The sequence below is a fragment of the Saccopteryx leptura genome, chromosome 4 (assembly GCF_036850995.1).
Source record: "Saccopteryx leptura isolate mSacLep1 chromosome 4, mSacLep1_pri_phased_curated, whole genome shotgun sequence".
In the NCBI taxonomy this organism is placed as follows: domain Eukaryota; kingdom Metazoa; phylum Chordata; class Mammalia; order Chiroptera; family Emballonuridae; genus Saccopteryx; species Saccopteryx leptura.
Window position 1 is genome coordinate 172,996,451 of NC_089506.1, and position 7,060 is coordinate 173,003,510.

Below are 7,060 nucleotides of genomic sequence, written 5' to 3' on the forward strand. Positions count from 1 at the left end.
AGGCTAACGCTCTATCCACTGTGCCACTACCTGGTCAGACTATTGTGGGAGACTTAACCATACTTGTTTTGATATAGATGGAACAAGGAGACTAATAAATAATATAGAAAAACTAAATTAAAAAATATTTACTACTAATTTTAAAAACAGAATCACAACATAGTCTAAATATTTTGTCTAAGTCCTAAGGTAAAAATATTGGTGCACTAGTGCAAGGCCTGCTTAAAGCCCTTAGTACACACAGTGCATACAAAAGCTTGGGATTAAATTTTTTTTTTTAATTTATTACTTTTGGCAAGAGAGGAAGAAGGAAAGCAAGGGGAAGGGAGAGAGAGACAGGACATGAATCTGTTCTTGTCTGTGCCCTGACCAGGGATCAAACCAGCAATCTCTGTGCTTCAGATGCTCTACGCAGCCAAGCTATCTGATCAGGGGTTGGCATTTCTGTTAAAAGTTTCCAGGATGGCATATCCATGTTATTCTTTGGCATAAAATATTTTTTGAGGGAAAGACACACATCATCAAAATATCATATCTCCTTAAATAAAACCATAAATGTAATGCAGTCCCAATAAAAGTAACAAAAGGATTTTTGTAGCGATATGAGCATATTTTAATATTAATATATTAAAATTATTATTTCACATTCATAGGAAATATTAAATGAGCAAGTGTAGAAAAGCCTGACCAGGTGGTGGCCAGTGGATAGAGCGTCGGACTGGGATGCGAAGGATCCAGATTTGAAACCCTGAGGTCGCCGGCTTGAGCATGGGCTCACCAGCTTGATAAAGGTGCCATTTAAAATTATTGGAAAAAGTTAGATTATCACAAAAGGGTATTAGAACAACTGGAGAAAAATAATTACACCAGTATCTCTCACAAAAAAAAAATGTTTACATGCATAAAACTACCATAAGCGAAGTCAAAACCTACACTGAGAAAAACATTTGCAAATTAAATCTCAATCAGGAGCAAATTTATCCCACACATATAGGCTCCTACAAATCAGCATGAGAAGACCAATAATCCAAAAAACCTGGAGCCAAGGCATACAGACAGTTCACAGAAAAGGGAACACCAACAGCTCTTAAACATAAGGAAAAGATGTTCGACCTCACTTTTTAAAAGATGCCAATTAAAACTTTAATGAGATACTATTTTTTGACAGGCTATTTTTTATATTGTAGATTGGCAAAGATCAAAAAATTTGGTAACACTCTTGGATGGATCTGGGGAATCAGTAACTCTCATATAATGTTAATGGGAATATGAATTGATACAAACTTCACAGAGGGCACTTTGGCAGTAGCTATAAAAATTTCATATGCACATGCTCAATAACTCAGCAAGTCCACTTCTAAGCTTTTATCTTACTGACACAGCCATTCATATATGCCCAAAATTTCACAGATATAAAGTTATCTGTCATTACAAGCGTTGTAATGGTAGATTGGAAACAACCTAAAAGCCCATAAAATAGGGACTGATTTAAATAAATCATGATACATTGAAATAATGAAATATTAGAGAGCCAAGAACAAAATGATGAAGCTCTTCAGTATTGATATGGGATGACTGCTGAGATAGATTGATAAGCATGGATAGATATATGTATAATGTATGTGTTATTGACTGTACATGCACTGAGTAAGTCTGTGAAAGCAACCAAGAAGCTGGCAATATTAACTGGCTTTGAGAATGGAAACTGGATTGCTTCTTTGTAACCTTTGAATTTTGAAGCATTCCAATGTATTATCTGTTTTAAAAATTAAATAGAACTCAATTAAATTTTTAAAGTTATGTAAGCCTTTGAAACCAGAAAATAACTTGGACCTTAATGAGGTAGTACGAAAAAGAATAAGAGAAATATCTCAGCAGAGCATAACAACCAGGACCTATTGTTCCCCCAAGGCCTCTAAGGTGTCAGGTAGTTTGAATTATCTACTCCCCATGCCAACCAGGTGGCGGAGTACTAACCAATGCCAGGGCTTCCCCAGTAGCTGAAATCAGAGCTGTAGCCACCCTCCTCTTCCTCTCCTTGCTTACTAGCTATGGAGAAGCCACTTTAGCACACACTTCAAATGACCAATGAAAGAACGGCTGGAGCCTTCCAGTTCTTCAGCTGATATAAAACTCAGTGAAACCAAGAAAGTATTGGAGTCACTGGGACCATCAACCACTGATCCTTATGTCATCTCTTCCTTAGAGCACACACAGCCTTTGAGTTCTCTCTCAGATCTGCCCCAATGACTGGATGTCTGACTCTATCAGCCACCAGCCTTGGCTAGAGGAGGTAGTGCAGGTGGAGCTCATCTTTATACACATTCTTCTTGAAGTTAAATGCAATAAATCTGTTTTTGTTTAAGGGGCAGATGGATTGTTCTTTGGCTTTAGGAAAACTTTTGTGAGAAAAGTGAACCCATATGGTCTGAAAGGGGAAAAATAAGGCAACTATCAAGAGCTGGATCTAACTGCTTAATCACTTGGTTGTCAGCCATGATTAATGGGCAAGGTCAGGATGAAAGTAACTTCCTAGAATGCCTATCCCCCACCCCACCCTGGTCTTAAGCACTTTACCTGTATTAGCTCATTTACTTTTCACAACAACTCTAAGAGGTAGTCATTACTATGATTTCTATTTTACAAATGAGGCAATTGAAACATGGAAAGTTTAATTGGCCCAAAGATACCCAAGGGCTAAATAGCAGAACTAGAATTGAACTCAGATAATGTGGCTCATTGGCTGCACTCTTATCAAAACATATGGCATTCTGTCATAGTAATTTTACCTATAGTATGATCTCAGCATGAAAAATAATAATTTTTGTTTGAACCAGCCCTTCCTGAAACTCAACAGAACAGAGTGTATGTGGATGTCTATATTTATTTCCTTTTCATCAATGTTTTGTACATTGTTGAACTTTTTGTTCTAAAACCATTAAAAAAGCCCCACATGTACCCAGCAGCTTTGTAACACTAATTTTCCTGAAATAAACACAATTCCTACTATCCTGTTCCACTCATTTTTTTTCTAAATAAAAGCAGTGTTTCAGTTAACATACATATAATCTAGTGTGAGCAAAAGAAGCAAATGAAACAAAACAGGAGCCCTAAGCAAACTTTAGGACAAGACTTCAGCCCTAAAGACTGAAGTCTGGAAAAGTCAGCTAGACAGCAGCCCAGTGGAATCGGGACATGTATTTCCTGCCTCCCAGTCATGAGTTACTCATACCAGGCTAAAACTAAAAATAGGCCACCTTTATCTCACCATGCCATTTCTTGATTTTATCTAGAACTTGCTGTGGTTTTCTCCTCTTACTACTGACCTCTCCTAAGAGTCTCCATCTTGGATAATGCAGACAGAACCACTGAGAAGCAGCATTATGGAGCTTAAGAATCACCAGGGCCCTGGCCGGTTGGCTCAGCGGTAGAGCGTCGGCCTGGCGTGCGGGGGGGGGGGGGGGGGGGGGAGGGGGCTGGGGGGGCTGGACCCGGGTTCGATTCCCGGCCAGGGCACATAGGAGAGGCGCCCATTTGCTTCTCCACCCCCCCCCCCCCCGCTTCTTCCTCTCTGTCTCTCTCTTCCCCTCCCGCAGCCAAGGCTCCATTGGAGCAAGGATGGCCCGGGCGCTGGGGATGGCTTCTTGGCCGCTGCCCCAGGCGCTAGAGTGGCTCTGGTCACGGCAGAGCGACGCCCCGGAGGGGCAGAGCATGGCCCCCTGGTGGGCAGAGCGTCGCCCCTGGTGGGCGTGCCGGGTGGATCCCGGTCGGGCGCATGCGGGAGTCTGTCTGACTGTCTCTCCCCATTTCCAGCTTCAGAAAAAAAAAAAAAGAATCACCAACTTAGACCTGGACCATCTGATATTTCAATGATCCTACCATCTACCAGGAATAATCATGTGGAAACATGAGATGATGTAAATGAAGTGCCCAACACATTAGTTAATAAAAAAAATGAAACCAATTATTACTAGCATGTATTTCTTTCATTTCTGTATCTATTGAGTCTTTCCTCATTTTTTCATTCCTCAAATCATTGCATGTGTAATAAAAATCTATAGCACTGAACATGACTACAAGTGTGGGATAACGTAAAAGAAAAATGACTATGAATTATTTCAAACACAGAAAAGCCTGGAAAAATATCATCACCTTTGTATATATCCATTGAAAATATAGTGCTGTGTTGTATGTTTTAAAATTTTATATAGGCCCTGGCTGGTTGACTCAGTGGTAGAGTGTTGGCCTGGAGTGTAGAAGTTCTGGGTTTGATTACTGATCAGAGCAAACAGGAGAAGCAATCATCTGCTTCTCCACCTATCCTCTTCTCTCTCTCTCTCTCTCTCTCTCTCTCTCTCTGCCTCTCTCTCCATTTTCTTCCCACAACCATGGCTCAAATGGTTCAAGCAAGTTGGCCCTGGGTGCTGAGGATGGCTCTGTGGTCTCACCACAGCCTCTAAAATAGCTTCAGTTGCCAAGCAACAGAGCAGCAGCCACAGATGGGCAGAGCATTGCCCAGTAGGGGGCTTGCTGGGTGGATCCTGGAGGGTGAATGTGGGAGTCTGTCTCTCTGCCTCGCCACCTCTCACTTAATAATAATAAAAAAATTATATAAATGGTATCAGATTGTACTATTCTATAATTTGCTCAACCCTCCCCAGCATTATGTTTTTGAGATTCACCTTTATTGATATGTGTAGCTTCGTTAGTTACTTTAAATGTTCTATACCCAGTGTTTTCAACTCCAGGTCCGCAGACAAGTCCACCAGAAATTTCCTGCTGTGAGTTAACCACCCTGATGTATGAAAGTTATAAACCCAATGATCTTCACTGATTTCGCCTATGCTCCGGGTGATTTCTGCTTTAGTGGTCCCTAAAATAATTCTATTTTCACAGGTCCCCAGTGTAAAAAGTAAAAATCATTGCTCTATAATATTCAATTGTATGAGCCCACCATAATGTATTTCTGCATTCTCCTACTGGTGGACATTTAAATTTTTTCCAGTTTTCCCACGCTTACAAAGAATATTGCCATAGACATTCTCCTCACAAGTGCTTCTTTGGGTACTCATGGGAGAGATTCTCTAGGGTACAATTTCAGAGGAGGAATCGCTAGGGTCATAAGATATGTCTACTTTCAGGATTACTAGCTATTGCCAAATTGCTATAGCAGCCTGACCTGTGGTGGCGCAGTGAAACCCTGGTTTGAAACCCTGGGCTTGCCTGGTCAAGGCACATATGGGAGTTGATGCTTCCAGCTCCTCCCCCCCTTCTCTCTCTCTCTGTCTTTCTTTCCTCTCTCTTGGTCTCTCTCTCTCCTCTCTAAAAATAAATAAATAAAAAAATTTAAAAAAATTAAAAAAAATTGCTATAGCATTTTGTTGTCACAGTTTTGGGGGGGGGTTGTTTACTTATTCTTTATTGAGATATATTTTACAAGGCATAAAACCCATTTAAAGTGTATAATTCTGTAATTTTTAGTATATTTGCCGAACTGTGCAACTGTCACAATATAATTTTAGATTCATGTAATAGTGTTTTTATTTATAAATATACTTAAGACATCTATCTGTAAAGCTAGTTATGTGTTCTGTCAAATGTATCCATGGAAATCCCCTGGGAGGAGCTAGTTGTACAGATTTCCTTGTTTTAAACCTGCTGTTTGAGTAGGTAGCTGAAAGGAACATTCCTAATTAGATTATGAAACTACTTAAATGCAGGTTCCTGTTATTTGCTATAAAAAGCATGCCTATTTATTCACCTCAGAGTAAAATGACTCAGAACTAACTCTATTTGAAGAGAATGGGAGGAGCGCTACACCAAATAAAGGAGTTATTTTTCCTCAGAACAATTCTTGCCTAAGCCAGAAAGGGAGGGAAGTATGAACCAGCAGAGATGTTGGAGTAAACAGTTGTGAAAGCCAATGCATTGGCCAGAGGAGGAGAGAGAGCAACTTTATCCCCCACCAGCACCACCCTCCCCCCACAGATTAACTCGTGGAGCTTTTAATCAAATAATTTTCATGCTCTGAGTTATTTATTAATGGCATTTTCAAATACTATTTACTCCAATTCAAACTTAATCTTAATATGTTAACTGACAATGTGGACTGCCAAATATGACTTAGAATAAAAATTTATATAACAATATCGTTCTTATTCTGCTACTAAATGTTCAAAATCTAATACGTTTTTTTTTTCTGCTTGGAATCTCCTAAGAAACATCAGGTTCATGGACAAACAACAAAGGTTCTCTCATATTAGTTAATTTCTTTTAGTCATTGGCTTAAGGACATCAATTTTCAGATGCTATGGTTTCATTTCATTAGGTGCTTGGCAGCTTTCTGAAATATCCTCCTTGCCCTTCAGAGTTTCCTACAAGTACAGAGGGTACAGTCACACACCGTGACCCACCTAACAGGTGGCATGAAGACCTGGCAATGTGAGACTGCAATGGGGAGAAAAGGCGAGGGTTGACTGACTGCCCAAAGCAAATACTCTGCGTCTCACCCTCCAGCAATTCATTTGTTAGCCACAGCTTCTCAGCCTTGGGCCAGCCCCACCGGTCATGGGTCAAGAGGCTTTACCTAAAGTAGGAAATAGCCTGTCAAACTGAGACAATTCTGCGTTGGATGCTTTTACTGAGCCACCCTAAATCCTCAGCAATTTGGGTGCCAACTCAGATTTCCCTATGAGTCTGTGAAAATCACTTTGACCTTTATACTGTAGGGTCCTCTACTGACAGGGAGATAGATGGCTCTACAAGGTCTCAGCTACATATTAACTTAGCATTTACTATCTGGAGAGGGAGTGACTGGGCTTCTCAGGCTTTGGAACAACGCTCACAGTCAGCAAACAGGCTTGGTGTTTAAGAATGAGCTGCAGTCAATGTGAGGACCCAAGGAAGCCGCTTCTATAACTAGCTATGTCTCCCCTATGCAGTGAGGCCTGGGGCCCTTACAGGAAGTTTTGGGTCCACACCAAGGCCCAACTAATATGTTAGGATCTGCAAAGGTGAAGGACAAGGGAATGAGACGGCAAACAGCCGAGACTTGCACTGG